Source organism: Scleropages formosus, chromosome 16, assembly GCF_900964775.1.
Source record: "Scleropages formosus chromosome 16, fSclFor1.1, whole genome shotgun sequence".
NCBI lineage: Eukaryota > Metazoa > Chordata > Actinopteri > Osteoglossiformes > Osteoglossidae > Scleropages > Scleropages formosus.
In genome coordinates this window covers 5,720,434-5,739,579 of record NC_041821.1, presented here as the reverse complement: position 1 = coordinate 5,739,579, position 19,146 = coordinate 5,720,434, and the positions used below count along the sequence as shown (strand labels likewise).

The 19,146-nt window shown below is 48.2% G+C and overlaps 1 protein-coding gene across 5 annotated transcripts in view; it reads left to right on the top strand.

Moving 5' to 3' along the window:
• bnc2 (basonuclin zinc finger protein 2) overlaps nucleotides 1–19,146 on the top strand; it is a 142,116-nt gene that overhangs the window by 27,203 nt on the left and 95,767 nt on the right. Inside the window, exon 1 of one of the 5 annotated variants that reach the window (XM_029259059.1) lies at nucleotides 733–763. The exons of the other annotated variants lie outside the window; for them this stretch is intronic. The gene's annotated coding sequence lies outside the window, so the exon portion shown is untranslated. Of the gene's footprint in view, nucleotides 1–732; nucleotides 764–19,146 lie in introns of those variants that run through there. 5 annotated transcript variants of the gene reach the window in all.

Below are 19,146 nucleotides of genomic sequence, written 5' to 3'. Positions count from 1 at the left end.
TAAATTAATCAAATGCATGAGAAGAGCGATTGACAACACACTGTGATTTCTTTTGGCTGTAGAGGCCATTATTAACACAATACTGCAGTATCGACATTAAAAAGCAAAATAACGCAGTATTTCACTTTGAAATGTCCACTAAGAAAAACTGGAGCATTGAATGATTCGAAACAAAACGCCTACGATAACGTCACGCTGCAGTGGCTCGTAGGAGACCGAGTGAAAGCTAGCCGCCACTCCCCCCATACTCCCCCCACGCTCACAACGGATGAGAATATGACAGACAGTGATGCATCAGGGTCACGGGACACTGTCCCGAGTCCCCTAAAGCCAACATTTGATTTTTAACTCCTCTAATGACAAATAAAGATTGCATACTTCATCATATCAAGTTGAAGTTCAAGTTGTTTTTATTGTCATTCCTCTGTATAGCTTGTATACAGTGAAACAAAATGTCATTTTTCCTGAGACCATGGTGCAATCATGCATATCAACCAGTGCACTAACATTATATACTGTAATTTTTTTTTGGGGGGTGGTGATGGTTCAGACTGACAGTTCGACTGTAGGCTGTTTGACAAGCGGTGCTATGTAGTAGATGCCATGTGGATCCTTTGTGATATTTACCCTAACCAACCAGAATTCTTCTGTTTTCTTTTTCCCATGATTCCCGTGCCTCTGCTGTGGTGGCCCTGGTGACCCTTGATCTGTTAAAGGTAAGTGTTTCACTTGTGCCTTCTTACTCCATTCCACAAACGTGCAGGTAAGTGACTTAATGTACATGTTAATAGTAGGGTACAAGGGTCCTACAAGGGTAATAGTCACCCAGGTTCTAGAATGCAGTATCACACTGGAAACACGGTGAAACCTATTTGAGATCCTGAATAGACACAATGTTTATTCATTACCTTTCATATAATTGTATTACATTTATTCTATTGTTTTAATGAAGTAGAGCTGTGCCAGCAGCAATGCTCCTGGCAGCCAAGAGAACTGCCTTGGGCAGTGAAATGCTAATGTTCATCATGTCTGTTTAGACACATCAGAGCTTCAAAACTTTTTTTAAATGCAATTATAGAAGTCAGGTGAACACGTGTAGACATGGTTCGAGAAAAGTGTTTTTTTATGTGTTTACTATGTATTTATTTACTGGATTTTCTATGAAATGTACGTCACTTTGGAGAAAAGCATCCATCTACTAAATGAATAAATGTAAATGTAAAAGTGACGTTGGAAATCAAGAGATTCTGCTTGATGGGGGTGCTGGCATGTCGTTGTGATGAACCCCACGAGAGCATCGGGAGAGACCTTCAGACACTCACAGTCCATCTTAAAATTACTCTTTCTCTGCGGGGGGAAACAGAGATAAATGGGTGCCATTCTTACTAGCAGGGGATGACAGGGCAGGGATGACAGTTGTGAAACCTGACCTATGACCGCAGTGTTGCCTTTGAACCTTAGGTGTGAGTTCTTGGCATAGTACTTTGCCAGTTGCCTGTGTGCCAGTTGCATGTGTGGGTACATTGTGATATACAGTATAAAAATAACCCCTGACCACACACTTCCCATCCTGGAACCACCTAGGACACCTTGCTCCGTAAATCAAACAAGGTCACGTGTCCTTCTAGACCCCCCACTGCTTACCCCCAAGCTGCGAACGCCCGACAGCTCTGAAACAGAGCGAGTGCCACGAGATGCGGGGATGCGGTGATGCGGCAGTGGCTCTCCGCTTCTTCACTTAGCTCCTTCGGCTCCATGCGCTGCAAAGACTTTCCCTGAATGGCCTCTCAGCGATCATTACCACAGTTCCGTCCTCATTCGAATGAACAGGATGTGAGCTCATGGGAGAAACAGCGAAGGTGTACACGCTCTGATGGCCCGGTACAAGCCGCTTGCTTGGGAGCGCTGGAGTCGAGATGTGACACTTACAACAGAGTCTTTGTTTATCCCTCTCAAATGGGTCAATTAAGCACATTCAGCATTAGACACAACTGAAGGAGCTAAGGACTGAGTACTGTCCTCCCACTGTGACTGATCCCTTTACCCCCTGATCTTGTCAAAAATGACTGTCGTTATGTTACCTTATGAAGACCCTATATTTTGTCCCAGTTTAATGGTATCTTTCAAAATTTATTTATACATCACAGCAGCAAATCAGTGTCTACTTATTGCTGCCGTTACATTTGAAATTAAAACCTGAGCAACCAATAATTCTGTGAGTTCCCGGTTCTACTTTTGTGTCGCCTTTCCCTGGAATGGTGAGTCAAAAGGTTTCCTTTTTATCCCAATAGTCCCAGCGGGACAGGCTGGGGGTGGCGGCTGGCACGTGATCATGTTGATAAAATGAACTTTGGGGTCTCGATGGAATGTGGGAGCGAATGCTGGGAGGAGGAGGGACTTGTTGTGGGACCACTGGAGAGTCTCAGTGGTCCTCAAACAGGACTCAGGTTAATGGATGCCATTAGTGGAGGGAGCTGGGATTGTGGTGCCATTCTCTCTCTTAGCTACGATCGCTGGGCCCAGCCTGACCCTCTTCGCCCCGCTTCCCTGCCAGCACCGTGTCGCCGAATCTCAGAGATCTCGGAATACGGCACGTGACTGTTAGCCAGTCGGCACAGCCTGCAGAGCACACCATCTGCCCGATTGGTCAGCTCTGTCTAACGGGGCCTAGCCAATCAGTACACCTAGCTGAACGATCCATCCGCTTGATTGGTCAGCTCTGTCTAACGGGCCGAGCCAATCGGTACACCCAGCCGAACATTCCATTCGCCTGATTGGTCAGCTCTGTCTAACGAGCCTAGCCAATTACTACACCCAGCTGAACATTCCATCCACCTGATTGGTCAACTGTCTATGACAAGCCTAACACACCTTCCACCTTCCCCAAGCTTTTATGAAAATGATGAAGAATTCTTGATTTTAACAGTTATGGCTCTTGTGGCTGGGGCTCAGAATTGGTTTTGGACGGGACACATTCAGATAGTGTGTGGTGGGGCCTTGTCCCTTCCCGTAGCAATAGGACAGCGATACGGGCCAAACATCGACAGCAAGTAAATATGCACAAAAACATTTTACTGTCGGTGTATCCGAGGTGCACTCATGCACGGCAAATGTTTTTTTTCCACTGCTCTTTATGCTACAGAACATGTTTTTGTTTTCAGCGGCGCTTGTGTGGTCTCATTCTGTCACAGAAATGATACAAAGACATCTCGTGGGCTACAAGTGGGAACTCTCTGGGTCTGCAGAATGGTGGCTGCTGGCAGGAAAGAACCACAAAAACCGAGTACGTTCCAGTATACTGGAGACAGACAACACAGCCGAGGTGGAGGGCGTTTTTACTGTTGATTTACCGCCTCTGCCAAATGGTCTGTGTCATGAAATGGTCGACTATGGGAAGTGAAAGCACCTGGGAACAGGAAGAGACATGGCTTCTGGACCCATTTCGACCAGTATCCCTCGTTATTGTTTTTCATATGCTTTTTCTCAAGAATGAATTTTCATGGACAGCACTGCAGGAATCACCCCATTTATTGTACACACAGATGCATTGTGGGTATGGAAAGCCTCCCTAGTGGGGCTTATAGAGCGTTTTCAGTGCGCGCCCCTCCCACAGTAAAAGTCCCCCTGTGGGGGTCTGGGTGGGTGGTCCTGTGTCCCCCATCCTCAGCCACGGTCATGTGGGATGGCAGCCTCTCTCGGCTCGGGCTCCTGTCTTTCCGTCTGATTTACCCTGCTCGGTCCCTGCTCTCCTTGCTTCCTGCTCCGGCTGCGGTCCAGCCTCGCACCATATTTTTATTTGATTCTTTAAACACGAAATCCCACACCATCTGTCACGTAACAATCTGCGCCCTGAACGTATGTTTGAGTCTGCAGCCGTAGATCTTAGCGGGACCTCCCGTCTGACCATTCCCAAACAAACATCAAGACTTTTTCATAAAACGCTTTCTTGAAGATGTGTCCCAAAAAGCAGTGTCTAAACTCTCGCACTTACACAAGGGATACATTTATAGTTCAGGAGCAAGATGTACTTTGTTTGACCCATGTAAGCATTTGCCAAATTGTTATTTCTGGTGACTTTGTTTGGAGGAATTTGTTTAATATTTGCTCCGTTCAGAAAAACAATGTTATAAATCATGTTATAAATCTTTCTGTCGTGATGCTCGGAGAATGTTAGAATAGTAAACAAAGAATGCCCAAAAAGTGAAGCGGTTGAGACTTGTATTAAGAGTCAACACATTGCCAGCTGCCCGAGGGTCAGAATTCAAATTTATTACAAGGACCTGCATGAGGTACCGGGGAAAGGAGGAAATCTGACTCGCTGCGCTGTAAATCCCTCGGAAAAGGGAAGTTTTTCCCCACAAAATCTGTGTGGTCCCTCGGTTGTTTCACAACAGGAGCTCCGCACCACCGCATTTTTCCACCTATTAAAACAATAACAGCGCACGTTGACTGACATCACTGAGACGTGCATCCGTGGATGTGCATCTGCAGCGTGTGTCGGAGTTATTCGTGGTGCTCAGCTAATTTGCGAGATCCAGCTTACCGAACTTTAGAGGTGTGCCTCATCTTCGTTGGGAATCAGAGCCCGCTTGCCATCTACAGGTAGAGAACTGCTCTTTTTTACGTGTCCTTTTATTACACGTGCCTTTGGATGGCTATTAGGGGAAGTCATTGGAGCAGCTAAGCGAAAATGGACCGTGAGCAGCGTCGCCCTTGTGCGCGCTCACGTCTGACGGACGCACGAGGAGAGAGATGGCTGCAGCGGCAGGTCGCACTGACAACCTGGGGTTTTCCTCTGCAGCATCGCAGCATCTTATTGATAGCGTGTGTGTCTCCTTGTGCAAGCCTGTATAAATCCATGTGCACTTCTCTAAGTGTGTGTGTCGACATGCAATTGCATTTGCTGTTCCACACTCACTGGAGGTCTTCCTCGGGCAGAGCATGTTATAGATCAACTGTGAGATTACTTATCCAGAAAGAGTAAAGAGCAGGGAAAAGAGATGGCAACCGGTCTGCAACACCTCGCAGTCTGGCTCCGTAGCGTCGGAAAACTTGCGCTCTTTTGTCTTCTTGCTTTCTACAACCGAGAGACGGAGCAGGATTCTGGGGACGGAGGAAAGAGTGTTTTTTTTCCTTCACGAGTGTGAAACATGAAACATCAGCAGCAAAGACCATTACTGGCAAACAACACGGAGCAGATAGAGCAAGGGCTGCCAGCAGCCTGGAACTCCAAAGAGTCCCGGGGCGGGAGGGGGTCTCGGAGAAAACGGACGGCACGGACACGGGAGATCAGGGCACTGCCATGCGCAAATGTATCTGAGGTAGTGGTCTTGCATGGAAGCAATTACCAGCGTTCAAGGACACCCGCCGAGCGGAGCAGGCCTGAAGAATGTACGTTTTTCTCGAGCTAAATTACTTTCGTATGAGTGGGAATGTGGACGGGGCTGGCGGGGGGGCAAGGTTAACTTTTTTATTAGGAACAAGTACTGAGCCATATTTTAATTCAGATCACACATTGCAAATTTAAGCAAACAAGCCACAAAAATACCGTGGCTAATTAGGCTAAAGCTGCTCCCTTTGTGCGTGTAAGTGGGGGCCAAGGAAACGCGATCGCAGCCCCCCGAAGGCCGGCAGCCCAGCTTTCTGCGCATGACGAAGCCGGTCATTAAAATGCCGTGCAACACGGGCGCTGCGGTGGGCCGCTGCGCTGTAGTTAGCCAGCGCTCTACACGCATGAAGAATGACGGATGGCTCTCATGGCCCTCGGTGGCCGGCGTTGGATCGCCGCCGTCTCGCACAGATCCACACTCTTTCCATCAGTGCCTCCGCTGGTATTGGCAGAACAAGAGGGGATCACCGCTGCTGTCAGATGTTCCCGTATCGATAAGCTGAGCAGCATCTGGTTGAGGACAGAAAACGCACGGCGTACAGCACGGTTGCGACGAGGGTTACCTGTTCACGGTGTCTCCGAATTGCCGCATCGGCGTTATTCCGCAGACGTACTTCAGAGAGGTTTTCATTAGGTTTTCGAAGGTGGTTGGAACATCTTAAATGTCAGCTGTAAAAACAAAAAGAGCAAAAATGTTGGCGAGGAGAGAGAGGAACAAAGTTGAACATGAAGTGCGTGCAAGTTGTCTGCCTTATTTTCAGATCACTTTCATTTTCCTTGCCCTTCGGCCTGTCCTGCATGCTCTGAATCCCCCGCGTTTTCTCCGGTGGTGGACCGAAACCGGCCCTCGCAGTCTCTCCGGTAAAAGGGGCCTTCAGCAGAAGGGTCTGAGTGGACGGCACTCGCTCACTGCACTCGGCTGTGACTCGACTGGCTCGGTTCGGTCGCACGTTTTTCTCATTCCCGTTTTTGTGCTCCCGCTATACTGTAATTGTCTATAAACACAAGAGGCCCGGGTTGTGCTCGATTTCGGGACAGTGTTTAGTCTTGTGGCCGTCTGCGCCATAACCTTGACTTGCTCTTGCTGTGTTTAGGAATTCTCACCACCCTGATATGACACAAGTGACCCTGATGTGGCAATACTTCGAATATTAAAAAAAAAAAACTGCATTTGTGAGAAACCCACAATTATTTTTAAATACCCCATAATACATCAAAACAGAAAAGCTATTTAAAAAAAAAAAAAAAGTTTTAAACATTTCACTCAGCATAGAGATCACCCCAAGTTTCTGCTTTTTAGAAAAGGAAGCTTGATGTAGCTGGGAAACACTTTTACTGAATTCTGGCATTAGGTGACGGAGAGGTTAGATCCGTCACCTTGCAGTCAGAAGTCCTGGAATCCCTGTTTCTGTTGTTGTCTCCTTGAACCAGGTACTTAACCTCAACAGATACAATAGAAACTGTCATACTGTACAAATTATTAAATAACTGTAAGTAACTTACCTACTTAATTAAGTTACTCAAGACCTTGGTTATTGCCTCCAAATGCATCAATAGAAATGCTCCCAACTATTTCCAAGACTTGATCAACCGCTACACCCCAACCACACCCCTTCGCCCATCTACTTCTGCTCGCTTGATGGTCCCGTGCACGAAAGGTAAAGTGCGGAGGTTCTCAGTTCTGGCTCCGTTGTGGTGGAACGACCTCCCCCTCTCACTCAGAACTGCTGAAACTCTCTCTGCATTCAGGAAGGGTCTGAAAACTCACCTTTTCTGGACTCACTTGGCCCAAGATCTCTCAAGCTCATGTACGGTGTAAATTTTCATGCACCGTGACTTTATGGTCATCCCCAGATAAGCCTCTTGTTTAACAGCCGCTACTCCTGTATCCTATGTAAATGTTTGTGTACCTTTAAAAAAGTTGTAGGAAGGTGATCAGAATTCGTCTGCCCTGAGTTTTGTGCACCTACTGGTGCGATGAACATCGGTGCATAAAGTGTAAAGAAACAAACTAGGTTTACTTAAGAATCACATGTCTGGACCTATGTCTCTCTTTCTCTTAATGTAATGTACAAGGTATATTTTCTTTGAGATGAACGTCGCTTTGGAGAAAAGCGTCTGCTAAATGGATAAATGTAAATGTAGTTATGCAAATCTGCCTTTGCTAGACAAAGGTGTAAGATAAATATTTACAGTATGTATCAATAACCAGTCAATAGTGGAATATGACTTGCCTTTTGGTTCTTTATCAAAATGAACTAGAGGTTGGTAAATATTTTTACCTGCAGTGCACTTTCTGTGTCTTATTGAAGAAGTGAGATCTGGCTGAAGCTCGGAGGGCAGCGCTTTGGCATAATTAGGAACCATTTAACCTTCACGCATGGTTCTGATGTTTCTCATATCTCCGTGTGTTACTGGTACCATTTGTGAACCACATGCGAAATATAACACACTAATGACATACAATGGAGCAGCACAAAACATCCTGGAAACACCTGTCAAAACAGCACAGGGAATTTCATTTCAGCTCTTTTAACATGAAGTCCCGCAGTTCCAAAATGTTTGATCTTGTATTATGTACTTGGACACCAACACAAGTTCCATTATTAACGTTTAAAACTTGCTGGGCTGAGTTACCCAACACCTTTTTTCTCTTTTTCGCCTTTATGTGTAATATTCTTGGTGCAGAATTTCACCAAAGATGTTTTTTCTAACTGGTTTACAGTGTCACCTTTGGCTTCTTTACGACTTTGAATGCATTTTAGAATAATGAAACAGCTTTGAAAAACAACACTGACAGAACATGTGAATTCACACCCCCCCCCTCCGGGGCCTTGAACCTGGAATCATTCAGGTCACAAGTCCACTTACTACACACTCTTGTTTTGCTAATCAATGGTGCCTGAGGTGCAGATCCTTAAAAAGTCCTTTGACTGAATATGTTGACACAGAGTGCTAAGGTTGTAAGGGCAACAATCACTTTGGAGTAATGATGTAATTAATAAGCTGCCTTTTGGAGTGAGTTTGAACATCTGGAAATATTGATGATGATTCGTTTTAGGCCGGTTCGCCTTTCACCACCTGGAGCCGTGGAAGTTCAGGCCGCGCTGCGCCGTGGCACAGCGATGGCCTCCGAGCAACTGCTCTATTTCCTGTTCAGGCTTCTCTTCGTTGTGCTATCGACTGATGATGAACAGTGTTAGTGTGTAGACTTCCAAAATAGATGTCTGAAAGTTAACAGCGGCTTGGGTTTGAGTGAACCGTGGTGGCAAAATGTTGGCTCTGGCAGAGCTCACCTAGATTGCAGTAATTACTCTTTGATGCCTTCCAGGGGTTCAAGATTGATTATGTTTGATATGCTGTTTTGTGTAATCTGTCTCAGCCTGGTGTGTCTCCAAGTTGGCACCAGTAAAAGGAAGCCCACTTGTTATAAAGCTCATAGGAAAAGGATGTGAGAATGTGCTCAGCAAAGGAAGAGGCAGGGCCGTTGGGGCCAAAACGTCCTCCTCACTGGTCATTGCTCATGTCACTCGGCAGTGCTTCCTGACCTAAAGCCAACATTGGAGCACAAAACACGTGGCTGAATGTTTAAAGAAGAATCTATCAGCTTGTGTTCTGTGGATAATGGGAGGACTAAGAGTAGCATCGGCGGACCATTTGCGAATAGGACTTTAAAGGGCTTCAGGGGGCTTTTCACGGTCCAGAAGAAACGAAAGGGTGGTCCACTTCAGCAGCATCAGCATTCTGAAAGTGGCTGCAAGGTGGACATGGTGAGATGTCTTCACATCAGAGAGAATTTTTGCAGTGGACAGCTGAATGCACTGGGCAAAGACAGCAGTTTCTAATGTGCATTTATTTATTTAGCAGACGCTTTTCTCTAAAACGACTTCCAATGAAGTCTATCTAGTGCTATCAGCCCACACACCTTATTCACCGCGGTGACTTACGCTGCTAGATACACTACTTACACTGGGTCACTCATCCATACATCAGTGGAACACACACACACACTCTCTGAGCAGCATGTCTGTGGACTGCGGGAGGAAACCAGAGCATCCGGAGGAAACCCACACAGACACGGGGAGAACATGCAAACTCCACACAGATTGGGAGGGGGATCAAAGCCACGTTCTCGTGCACCACCCAGGTGCTGTGAGACAGAAGCGCCACTCGATGTGCCACCCAATTTTTTCAAAAGCTTTTATTACATTTATTCAATTAGCAGACGCTTCTCTCCTGAACAACGTACACAGAGAAAAGTACAATGAGTGCATTTCATCGACAGAAGCAGAGATTCCCTTGGACCGTACTTCGGCGGCAGATCGTAGAAACAGAAACAGCGGTGGCACGCAGCGCTTTCCAGATTGACTGGCAGACATCACAGCAGCCACACACTAAGCTAGTACGTTGTGACACACTCCAGATGATGCCACACTAAAGGTTTTCAGATGACAGATGTTTGCCTCGCCAACACCGCCTGTTGGAAATACAGGGATGTCCTCAGAATCAAGGAAACCCTGCATCTTCACTGGGCCTTTGATGCGCAGGACCATCCGATCGATAGGATGGCCTTTAGCGTCTTTTGGAGTGTTTCCCGTACCTTTGGCCCGTGTCAGCCGGACCGGAGATCTCCCAGGCTTTTCCACAGACATAGCGGCATCTCTTAAGTAGATAAATGAATACAATAACGGCAAAGCTTAAGCGATGTTGATTAAGCCAATGAATCAGATAGGTGGTGAAGTTATAAGCTCACGACACAGGCATTGCATGGCTCTCCCTTTGGGAGACCTCTTTTTGCGTTAATTAGAAGAACCTCCTTGCAATTAGCAATTCTGCTAACATTTCATGCGAGACAAGTCCTTTTATGTCTTCAGTTTTGCTGAGGAGCGCTAGGCCCAGTGTCAAATGAGATATAGCATCCCACGGCCCTTGTGCGTATTTGCGTATTCCCTCCAGTGTCTTCCGCGTGCAGCCGTAATGGACGGTAATTGCTAGGCCCCCTTGCGCTACAATAAATCCGAGGATTTCACCCTGCGTGCGTTATGTTTCCGTTAAGAATGTGCCGACTTAAAAAAAGGACCTTCCCGTTTGTCAAAGGTTGTCGGGAAGTTCTCGGCGCAAACGCGTGTTGTCCGAATCGTGATACCCGTTGCGTTGCGCCTGATCGCCCGTGCGCGTACCAGACCGCGTGTCTCGGGACAAGCACACGGCCCGATGGCTTTTCGATCGAACGTGCTGGAACAAAGAGAGATTATTTCCCGGCAAAGAAGCGTGACACTTGTATGCAGGGGAACCTGGGAGCGACAGCGGCGAGCTGCCGTCAGCTGATCCGGTAACGGAGAGGCGTCTTGGGCGGTATGTTCCGTCGAGAGTTCCCAGGGGTTGCAGCTCCAGCGTTTAATGGGTCTCGGTGTATTAATACGGTAAAACTGCCAGGAGGGGAAGAAAGGGTCGAGAAACGGGCCAAAACGGCAAGAGGAGCGCAGATCAAGCCGAGTCGCACGCCCTCACCCACCGCCCGCCCCCGGGGACAAAAATTGGCTGTTACAGTGACATAAAGGCTCATCACCCTTTCAGCAATTTGCCGAATTAAAAACACACAGGGCTTTATATGCTTTGCATTCATCTCCAGTAAATCAAGGCTGCGGGAGGTGGAGGGGGCCGCCGTACATGTACGCATCCGAGGGGCTGTTTACTGTATTATCTCAGCGGAGCGAGCCCTTCTCCACCTTCATCTCCTCCCCATTTGTGCAGTTATATGTATTTTTATTTATTTATTCTGAGCAACGACAGGACCGCTGACATAAAAAAGGCTACCATAACCCCCCCCCCCCCGAGCATAAAATTTTTAAAAGCCCAGGCAATTTGATGACTTTGACAAAGATTTTAAAAACCGAAATGTCGGGAGCGTTCAGCGAACTAACAGTTTTAATGGGTTTACTCTCGACAGTTTCCCGCTTGTGTAAGTGGCAGTTAATAATTTAGCCGTCCCTCGGGACGGGGAGGCGATCGCACTCCCCGTGGCCCCTGTCCTTCCGCGGAGGCCCTGGCCAGCCCGACGGCGGCGCATCGCGGTGCCACCCGCCCTGACGAGCCAGGCACGCGGTGGCCTGAATAAGGAATGGGGCGTTTTCACGGCTGAGTAGAACGCGCGGTCGCGGCTGTCATTCGGACACCCCCGAGCCTCGCCGGCCTCCGTGTTGCAGCAATAATGGATCTTGTGTGTTTTAACGTACCCTGAAAGGCGTTCTGGCACACGGGTGGTGGAGGCGGGGGCTACGGACCTTGCCAGAAATAGATGAGAAGGTAAGACTTTTAGAAGCAGTGTGGCGCGCACGACTTCCTCGGGTGCCATGTGACACCGAGCAGCTCGGAGGTCGTTAAGAGATGTTTAGGTGTTGAGAGGTGAATGTGAGGAGATTCGCCGGATCGCTTACAGTCCCTCCACTTTACTAGTCCGTGCAGCTGCGCAGGTCCCGGTCCAGCCCCTGCTCCTGGTCCAGTCTCTCGGCGCACACCCGCGCCTTTCACCCCGAGCCTCCCCCACCCCGCCGAGGGAAGCAGCGAGCGGGCGGGACCCCGCGTGTCTAATGACAGAGCGAGGCAGCCGAGCTCTGCGGAGGAGCGCGTTCGAACGGGGAGCTTTCGGCGGAGGCGGCTGCTGCTCGCGGCCTTGCGGCCTTGCGGCCCGCGTGTTTTAATATGACTCCATGTGTGCTTAAACCCCAGTAATTGAAACCTGATGGCTGAATAATAATAATTTTGTGTCCGCTAAGCCAATTTCTCCTGCCGTGCGGGATGGTATTCAATTAGGGGCTTCGAGGGAACGGAAAGGTAACCCCTGGTATTAAAAAGTAGTGCCGTTGTGGCAAGTTTAGCCTTAGCTCAGGGTAGCTTTTTATCTTTTTCGATCGTCTAATACGACGGGGAAATAAACTTCCCGGTTTTATTCGCACTTTTTTTTTGCTGATTCAGGACCCTGCCACAACTAGAACAGTATTATTATTAGTTCTGAACTCGACAAATTTTGCGCATCTTTCTTAATCCACTTACTCATTTTCTCAGCAGGTGGCCTTATTTAACGCAGTGAACGCTTCTGCACTTTTTATCTTAGCGGTTGCACATTCAGTACCTCACTCAGTTGTTCCAACAGCAGGGCCCCTTATGAGATTTCTTCCTCTCTTTCTGTTATTTTTGAATGAATGAATGAATGAATGAATGAATGAATGAATGAAACCCAGGTAGAAATTCTGTTTGCAGCAGTCTATGATATTCAACTTACTGTACATACACATAAATATAGAGGTGCTCAGCAGACAGCTGATAGCATAGTTAGAGCTGCTGGCTTTGGATCCAAAGGTGACCAGTTCAAATCCCACCTCCAGCTGAACTACCCGTGAGCAAGCCCTTGAGCAAGGTATTAACCCTAAATTGCTCCTATAAATATTACAGGTGGTACAGTGAGAAGCACTGCTGTCTCACAGCTCCTGGGTGGTGTGAGAGGGTGTGGGTTTGATCCCCACTCAGTCTGTGTGGTGTTTACATGTCCTCCCCCATTTCTGTGTGGGTTTCCTTTCAGGTGCTCTGCTCTCCTCCCATAGTCCAAAGATATACTGTTCAGGTTCCCCATAGTGTGTGAGTGACAGAGAGAGAGTGTGTGTTCCACTGATGTATGGATGAGTGACCCAATGTAAGTAGTGTATCTAGCAGTGTAAGTTTTTAGGTGCTCTGGTTTCCTCCCACACTCCAAAGAGATGCTGTTCAGGTTCACCCATAGCGTGTGTGCGTGTGTTCCACTGATGTATGGATGAGTGACCCAGTGTAAGTAGTGTATCTAGCAGTGTAAATTTTTAGGTGCTCTGGTTTCCTCCCACACTCCAAAGAGATGCTGTTCAGGTTCACCCATAGCGTGTGTGCGTGTGTTCCACTGATGTATGGATGAGTGACCCAGTGTAAGTAGTGTATCTAGCAGTGTAAATCACCGCGGTGAATAAGGTGTGTGGGCTCATAACACTACATAGAGTTCGTTGGAAGTTGCTTTGGACAAAAGTGTCTGCTAAGTAAATGTACCCAGCTCTGTAAATAACTAAGTTGCTTTGAAAAAAACCATCAGCTGAATGAGTAAATAGAAACAGGCAAGAAAAAACACAGGGATGAGTAAACGGACAAACTCATTATGTGAATGAGTAAGTTTTCAGCTAAATGCCAATAATTTTGTTTGTTTTCACCCAGCACTCACACACCCTTCTGAGTTAGTCAGGTGCTTTCTGATTTGCTGCCCAGTGGAACCAGTTCTGTTAGATCACTTTGGTCTGATGCTGAAAAACACTGCGCTCTTCTTCCTCTTCCCATTCCAGGGTATCAAAGGTACACACCACTCAAGTGGATCTGACTGTATCAGGTGTCGTGCAGCCTCGGTAATGGCCTTCACCGGATGTTATAGTTGCCGTGTTACTACAGCTGGCCCAAGCTGGCAAACACCTCTGACAGCGTAACGCTGACCAGCATGGAAGACCCGCAAGTGCATCAGGATGGCATCCGCACAGCACAGCTATTAAAGGTGTACCGCAGTGTGGTCCGACTGGGTTCGGGGGACTCGCAGATGCCAGCTGTGCCTGTTGGCCAGCTGTGCCAACACCATTACGCCTTACTCCTACCGCTCTGTGCAGCTGTCAAAGCAAGTCGAAACATCTCATACCTGTACCTGCGCTGGCATAATGCGATCTGGTGTTGCCAGCAGCCGACAGGAGGTCATTTATTTGGGTGCTTTATCTTTTTGTAAAGTGCAGCTTTACGGGTTCTGTGACAGAATACCGAGTCTGAGGCGACATGCTTCCAGAAGCTGCGAAGGATGGAGAGCAGACAGCGATAGGGGCAGCTTAAAAAAAGGTTCAAAGTTACAGGTTCCATCCCCATCTCTGGCTCTAATACCCTTGAGCAAGGTACTTACCCTTAATTGCTCCATTGAAATTACCCAGCTTTATAAATGGGTAAATAATTATAATGCTAACAGTGTAAGTTGCTTTGGAGAAAAGTGTTAGATACATGCAGTTGTGGAAAGACACTTCTGGAAGGTTGTGTGAGCAGGGCACGGCTGCGTGCCGTAGCTCCCTGTGTGTGTGGCACGAGAATGAGTTGGTGCTCCAGGGAAACTCAGTAAAGATTCTGTGGGCTGGTGACCAAATGGGATCTTGTGGGATTATTGGATTGTTTCTGGGTTTGGTGCCGTGCCGACAGAGGCGACAGCAGCTCGCTTTAAAGGAAACCTAGTTAACAGTAGGGCCGACGTGTTCCCTTGGCCCAGGTATGCAAATGACAAGGGTTTTGATTGCTTAGTCATTTTTCTAAAATAGCCCAGCCTACTCGTGAATGTGTTTACACGCAGCATAGATTGTACGCCGAGTGAGATATTTCATTGTACTCCTTTTCGTTGTATTTAGGAGAAGGATTTTCTTCGAGTTCCATTGCGATTCGATTCAATGACATGTCGGGAACAAGGGGAAAGGAAAACGAATTTGTTAGAGGTGTAAAATGACAGTGTTCTCAATTGGATCACAAATCCCAAGAGAGGCCTGAAGACACAGAGCAGCGGTGGAAACTTTATCCCACTAATCTGTCTGACTGGATCACTTGACTCCTGCAGTGAAACGGGGATTTGTGCCCTCTCTTTGAAGAAATACCTCTGCTCTGTTTTATACTTACAACTTTTTTATTTATGATGGTTTTCTCTTAAGCAACTTATGATTATTTACCCATTTAAACAGCTGGGAAGATTGTACAGTTTTCAAGTATAACACAGGAAAAAGGATTTGAACCTGCAATCTCTGTGTTCCGTAGCAGTGATGCTCACCACTACGCCACCTGCTGCCCTGCTGGTGCAGTGACTCTTTATCAGAAATGCACAATTAAGAGATGAAGGCTGGACTGACTCTTACGTCAAAGTATGAGCCTTATCGTGTTTGTTTGATTGATCCGCCGGAGTATGAAAATGTTACTATTTGTGGTGTAAACATGGTGTCCTGAAGGGCGAATTTTACTGCAGTCTAGTCTAATCTTTAGTTTAATCTCTGAGCAGCAGGAATTCATGAATGAGAAACACTGAATCGGTATAGGGTCAAAGTAAGAATAAAGCCTTTGAGATGCTCTCCCAGTTCTCGGTCGTTCTGAAGACCTCATTAGCACTGGGACGGTCTGGGTCAGGCGTCCGACCTTCTGCGGCTTAGCGGTGATGTGTCACCGTTGGCTGGCCAGGGAGGAAGAACCCCTCACTTTCCTCACCCCGGTACCCCGACCCCCCAGCCCACCAGCCCACCAGCTTAGCCTTCCCTTCTTCACGAAGTAGGAGACAAAGGAGGTCTGTTTGGTTAACGTGAGGCCGGCTAATTGTTGGTTTGGCGGGAGATGGCCAAGCTGGGGGTACTAGTGACTGGAGCAGGGGTTCGGGCCACACGCCACCATACTGGGGCAGGACCTGTGGGGGGATCATACCTTTTTGTCCACTTCAGGATACTGTATGTATATACAGTATTTACTTGCAGAATCTTTTTCTTCTTTAACCTGGATTTAGTTACTCTTGTGCCAAAATAAAGGCCCTGATGCGGAAACCGATAACAGCGGGTCACACCACGGTTGGGACGCTGAGCTTCGGCTGCCAGCGTTCACAAGATAACCATAATGGTAAGATTAATGTTCCAGCTGAATGCGTGTGCGAGGCGTAAAAGTGTGAGCTGCGTGAGCCGCTGTGGAGAAAAGCGTCGTCTGAGAATCCAGCCGAAATTGGACTCTTGCTCGCCCATTTGGTTTTGCAAGCGCATGGTGTCGGGACATCTCCGGGACAGCACCTCGAGAGCGTGTGCCCTTGCCGTTCGGGCCGACGGTGTAAGCGGACCTCTGGTTGGCCTCTCTACCCGCCCCCCTCCCCCGTGCTGGAGGTTGATACCGCGTGTCATATGATGCCTTGTGGTCCTGCATGCGGGCAGGCTGGGAACAGTGACAGTTCTGTCCTGCCGCCATCTGATCGACACACTGCCGGCTGTCACATGGAGAAACCACTGATCTGCTCCCTCTGTGCCGACTCGGGTGGGGGGGGGTTTGGGCTGATGGTGATGGTGGTGCTGGGGGGGTGGGTGGCTGCAGCCCTGCGAACCAGGTCACTTCCTCCAGCAGGCCCAGAAATGATCTGTGGGAAAGGAGTGATGAGGTGGATTCACACTGACCTGCGGTTTACAGTCCAGTCGCCCTCGTCCTCATTGCTCATCGCTCTCCTCCTCCCGCACTCTGTCCGAAATCTCGGCCCACATTATGACTCTTATCTCCCGGTTCCCGCTCTGCCTTTATCGCCCAGAAAGAGCGGTTTTCCTTTCGCAAAGCAGGACAACAATGGTAAAAGTGCCACAACCGAAATTTCTGAAACAATATGATTAATACCATCATTTACTTAGCTCGCACTTTTCGACAAAACAACTTACCGCGTTAAACTACTTGTATTTATTCAGCTGAGTAATTTTTCTGTACCAGAATAAGCACCTGATGAAGGTGCTACAGCAGAAGGTGGGATTCAAACTGAGTCCTTTCATGCAAACCTGTAGCCCTAACCACTACGCCGCCTGCTGGTGAGCCGTTGACTACGTCAGCTACGACTGAATAGGGTACGACTGAATCTCGACCCTTTTGCGACTCTGCAATTTCTGATCTGAAATTACCTCCTCGGGCTTTCAGTAAAATGCGGAACATGAACTGCTAGTCCCTCATATTTACTGTTCTGTTGACCAGCTCGTCGAAGGCTTGCGCTGTTACGACACACACGCTGCCCTCTGATGGCAGCCTCTCCTCTGTTGTCTTAGCCCACTGTGTCACACATAAATGCAAAGCATAGAGACATTAAAATAGTCCGTCCACTTGTTCAGTATACAATAGCACGGTTAATGTGCTTAAGCGTGGTAAAGTTGCTCGGGGCTTTGCCCGTGCCCTCGTTCCGCCTGCTCGAAGCCGTAGGTTGCCATCGTGACCCAAACACCTTTGCCGGGATGCGGGCAAGATGCCGCTCTCGGCGTTGCTGCACGCAGCCCATCGATCCCGGGGGCTCCTGGGATGCAAATTAAATAAACTCCAGACCGGTGGCAGAACGAACCTTCACACACACGGTCACACTTAGTTACAGCCAGCTGGGTCGCCGGGCCGGAAGCCCAGAAGTAAACACACGGGAGAGCGGGGGGTGGGGGGGGGATGAAGAGCGCATGCTAAAATAGGCTGTGGATTATTCAGAAAGATGACACACGGATGAGGCGGCGCAGTCACCTAGTGTCCGCCTGGCCCAAACCGCCACCGCTGGCGGGGCCTCTGAGCGCAGGCCGAGCTTCACTCTAATGAGCTGCAACACTGCTAATGTGGCTGATGATCTCCTATTGATTTCGCTATCACTTCCTTGTCTGGTAATTGATCCGTAGCCGAGCCTGTAGTTAATTATGTGGGCTTCGACGTGGCCCCGGCCTGGGGGGAATCTGGAGTCCTGCAGAATAATAGTTTTAATAAAGGACTCTATTACTGTGGGCCTCTGCTTTCTGGCTGGCCTGCTACCCGCCGTCACTGCTGCCCGCTGCTGCCCGCTGCCGCCCGCTGCCTCCGCTGCGCGCCCCATTCTTGGGCACCCGCTGGCAGAGGAAGAGGAACTGCCGGATGGAATGGAGGGAGAGAGAGAGAGAGAGAGAGACGGATAAAGAGAGCGAGAGAGAGAGAGAGAGAGAGAGAGAGGGGAGCTGGCTATTGGCAGAGCCTTCGGTCCTCCCAGAAATAACGGCCATTAATGAGAGCAACGATGGCTGAGCAGCTGCCGTGTCTTCAGCACGCAGAGGTACTTGAGAAAGGGAGAGAGGAGAACAGATTGTTAAAATATAAATATAATTAGCGGATTTATTTTTATCACTAATATGGCATCCGAGGATACTGTAGCCTTTATTAGACTTTGTATTTCTTTGTCAGTTGTAACTTGTGCAAATACAGCATTTCTGGGTTCGAATCCGAACATGGGTTGCGTGGTCGAGAGGCGGAGGAATCTAAGCGAGGGATGAACGTTTCCTCAGTATCCTAGCATTGGGAAAAATTATTTCTTCCAATTTATTTAATCATTCGTGGCTGTTGGCTTTTTTCAGTCCATTTCGCCATTATTCCTCCTAGCTGAGAAGTGGAAGCAGCGAAAAGTGGAGCAGATATTAGACGCGAGGTAGATTTGAAATTCGGAACCGGTGGACAGGGACACGGGCGCCTGCCTTATCGGTGTCTTCTTGTCCTTTCCCGTGATCCTCGAACGACTCGGCCCTCGCAGGACAGTTCGCTCATGTGTCTAGGAGGAGAGCGAGACAAAGAGAGAATGAGAGAAGGAGAAGGAGAGAGAGGGGCAGGGAGAGAGAGCGGGAGGGAGGGACAGGGAGGTATATTAAGTTCTTCTGGACGTCGACACAGTTTTTTCCGTCTGCCGGCGAAGGATGGGTGGGCGCTCTGTGCTAAACGCCACACTGATAATCTCCGTAAAGGTTAGCAGGAGCTGTCATTAGCACGGCACAGAGGCTTTTAAGAAGCGGGGCCGTTGTCTCCTGCAATTTAACATACATCTCCGAGTGACTTCATACACCGCACGTCATTTAATGCAACCAGAAAGAAAAGTTAATCCTTTTTTTTTCCCCTCCGACGCGTTCCAAGATTATTGTGATATGTTGTATAGGTAGATATTGTGGTGTGCACTCTGTCATTTCGGCGTCACT